Source organism: Chrysochloris asiatica, unplaced genomic scaffold (assembly GCF_000296735.1).
Source record: "Chrysochloris asiatica unplaced genomic scaffold, ChrAsi1.0 scaffold00004, whole genome shotgun sequence".
NCBI lineage: Eukaryota > Metazoa > Chordata > Mammalia > Afrosoricida > Chrysochloridae > Chrysochloris > Chrysochloris asiatica.
This window is the reverse complement of record NW_006408522.1, coordinates 33,915,198-33,919,074: the sequence shown is the minus strand read 5'-3', so window position 1 is coordinate 33,919,074 and position 3,877 is coordinate 33,915,198.

Sequence of the window (3,877 nt, the reverse complement as noted above, 5' to 3'; positions counted from 1 at the left end):
GCCAACCCTTCTGCTCCACTCCAGGCTCAGCCTCCACCAAGAAAGGCTGTTCCTGGCTGGGTGGCAGCGACTATCCCTATGAAATGGGACTGAGTGTGTCTCTACTCGCCTATAAACGGATTAGGGCTCCACCCCCAGGTCACTTCCTCAGCTCAGCACCTCCTCTCCTCTGGGTCAGCCAGCATCTCCAGAAACATCTGGCTGTTCTCCAGGACCCACAGGTGGAGCACCCCTTCCAGATCTGGAATGTGAGAGCAGAAGTTGCAGCCAAGTGGAGGAAGACAGTCCCTGAACAGTCAGAAAACTGGTTCCCCTGTGGTGAAGGCAGAGGATTGGGGAGGACAGAGGTGATGAAACACTGGCAGCTCAGCCCCAGCCTGAGCACCACCAGCACTGAGAGAAGGAGGCCCATATACCTGGGACCAGACCAAAGTGCTGCTGAGTCTGGGTGACGGTACTACGGGCATTCAAAGGGATGGGCCTCGTGCTTCTGAGAGTTGCTAAAGGGTCTGGATAGTGCTCAGACTCGAGGTCCCTCACCCTCAACTCTACCCTCAAACCTTCGGGTTCCGCTGGTCCTCCACATGATAAGCACAAGACTGCAAACCACAAAGTCCATGGTTTGAGCCCACTAGCTGCTCCGTGGAAGAGAGATGAGGCTTTCTGCTTCCTCAAAGATTTAAAGCCTCAGAAACCTTATACAGAGTCACTATGAGTCAGAACCGACTGGATGACACTTAACAGCAACAACAGGAGCTTAAGCCAGTTGCAATTTTGCATAGATTTCAACTCATGACAGCCTTGTATGTCAGAGTAGAGCTGTGCTCCATGGGGTTTACTGTGACTGCCTTTTCAGTAGATTGCCAGACTTTTATTCTGAGTTGCCTCTTTGTGGACGCAAACCTCCAGCCTTTCCGTTTGCACCACCCAGGAACTTCCCTAGGAGTTCAGAGGAGTTCTATTAGAATCAAATGGCAAGCTTTGAGATAAAGGTAAAAGGTACCAATCAGGTAACTTTTAGAGTTACAATTCTGTAGAACAACATTATGTGATGGCACCTAACTGCTAAAGCTATTCAATGTGCTCAATAGTATTAACTACTCTCTTCAGATGGCATTAAAAAAAAAAACCTGCCATCAAGTCGATTTGATTCATAGCAACCCTATATAGGTGTTTCCTAGGCTGTAAATTCCTTATAAGAGCAGAAAGTCTCATCTTTCTTCTGAAGAGCTGGTGGTGAATTCAAAATGCTGACCTTGCAGTTAGCAGCCCAACATGTACAGTACCAGGGCTCCTTAAGATGACATAAACTCACTAGCTAATTGAACAATAATGGCCTGTTTTGCAAGGCAAATGAACCTATATTTTTGTTGTTGTTTTTACCTGCCGTCAAGTTGGTTCCAACTCATAGCCTCTTATACACAGCAGAACAAAACACAGCATGGCCCATGGTCCTATACCAACCTCACAATTATTGCTACACTTAAACCCATTGTCAATCCGTCTTATTGAGGTTCTCCCCTTTTTTTTACTGACCCTCCACTTTACCAAGCCTGATGTCCTCATCCTGGGACTGGTCCCTCCTGATAAGATGTTTGACCTATGACAGATGAAGTCTTGCCATCCTGACTTCTAAGGAGCATTCTGGCTATATTTCTTCCAACACAGATTGGGTTGTTATTTTGGAAGTCCATGGTACTTTAAATATTCTTCTCCAACACCATAACTCAAATGCATTAATTCTTCTATAGTCTTCCTTTTAATTGTGCAACTTTCACATGCATATGAGGTTACTGAAAATACCATGGCTTGGGTCAGGCGCACCTCAGCCCTCAAACTGACATCTTTGCTCTTGAAGAAACTGTATTAATGTTAACTTATTACAAATGGATCTAAAACATCATATTACAGAATTGGCCAAAAAATAAAATTAATGATGTGGTCTGTGAACAAATGAAAAATAAATGAACAGGAAAATTCCTAATTTGCATGAACCAAATTTATGTTAAATTGAACAGTAAATGTAAGAATAACTTATTACAAAAAAGTGACAGCAACACCAACCACCACAACCAAACTTAATGCCATGAAGTTGATTCTAAACCATAGCCACCCTACATAGGGTTTCTGAGACTATAGATCTTTACAAGAACAGTCTCATCGTTCTACCTCAGAGTGGCTGGTGGGTTTGAACTGCCCATCAGAGCTCCTTAACTTATTACAAAGTAGGTCATAAATACATCAGTGTACAAAGTCAACTAATGGTGAGTGGCAAAGCTCAGTTTACACTCGAACCTCTCTGAATTGGAAACCTGGCATCAACCACCAGGACTACTGGTGACTTTGTTGGTCTGGGTCAGACCCAGAGCAGTCCTGAACCTCAGGAGTCATGACAAAAGGATGTGAATTAGCACCTTCTCCCTGAACTGTTGCGGGCAGCTCTTAGGAGACCCAAAGAGGTGGAATGGCAGCCCCGCCCCCTACTTAGTGACCCCTAGCTCCAGGCCTCCACAACAGCATGACAGCGGAAGCTCTAACCCTCAGAGATAGGAACCTTGGGCTCAGCTGGCCAGGCTGGGAGGAAGACTTAGCCCTCAGTTTCCCCATATATCTACTGATGATGTGGTAGATGCTGGGCCTGGGGAAAAACATAAAATTCCTGGCTCAGAGATTCTAAATTTGGGACTAGGGTCCATGGATTAGATTTATGGCAGTGCCACAGTCCCTGATATTATAGGCAAAGTTCCTTTTTTTGGAAATATTTCTGAGAAAAGGGTCCAGAACAGCACTGTCCAATTAAAACATAGGATGAAACCAGATATGTCATATTAAATTTTTCAGTAGCCACACTTAAAAAGTCAACTATAAGTGAAACATATTTTAGTGCTTATTTGATTATTATATTCCATAACAATATATACTTATAAAATTAAGTAATGTATCTTATTTAATTGCATACAGTCAAGATTTTATCAATCAATATAAATGTATTGATATATTTTAATACTGTCTTCAAATTTACTGTGTGTTTTATGTTCACAATACATCTCAGTTCAGATGAGCTATAGTTCAAGTTCTCACTAGTCACATGTGGCTGTTGTTGTTAAGTGCTATTGAGTCAATTCCAACTCACAGCAGCCCAGTATAGGGTTTCCAAGGAGAGGCTGGGGTGTTTAGCAGTCCAGTGCTTATCCTACAGTGCCATACATGTGGCTAGTGGCTGCCATACTGGAGCAGGCAGGTCTCCCATTAGATTCTCCAAAAATTGTATAACTCTACAAAGATCAAAAACCACTGCTCAATTTGTCAATTTGGTTAATCTCAATATAGGAGGGCCACACGGTTCTGCCTGGCTAAGAGCAAATATTTAGGACCCTCCAACAGCAATTTCCCATGAATCATTTGCCAAGACTTAGGAATCTGCTTGGTTGAGACTCAAAGTGGGAAGGGGGAGGGAGAAGGAACAGAGAAACAAATTTGTTGTCCCTAGGCTAAAATAATGAGAATCTTTCCACCCTACCACACAAGAACTGTGATTCGGAGCACAGAAGGGAAAAAAGGTAGGCCACGAAAGATAAAGGTCAGATAGACAAAGCAGAAGAGAACAGAGGAGAGCTGCAGGTAGTCAGTCTGTAACAGGGTTGGGAAGCACAGCTGGGCATGGGTGAGGCCATAAGTTGTTCACCCAGGCTAACAGGATCCTCAGGGAAGGGGCATGCCTATAGGTCCTACCAGAGCAGGACTGACCCCAGCTGATGAGATGAAGGAGGCCTTGGGCACCTATATTTTCCATCCCTTCTACCTTGCTGGGTTCCCACTTACACTCTCCTCAAAAGTTGCTCTACATTCACTCTAGATGGACATCTATTCTTTTTAC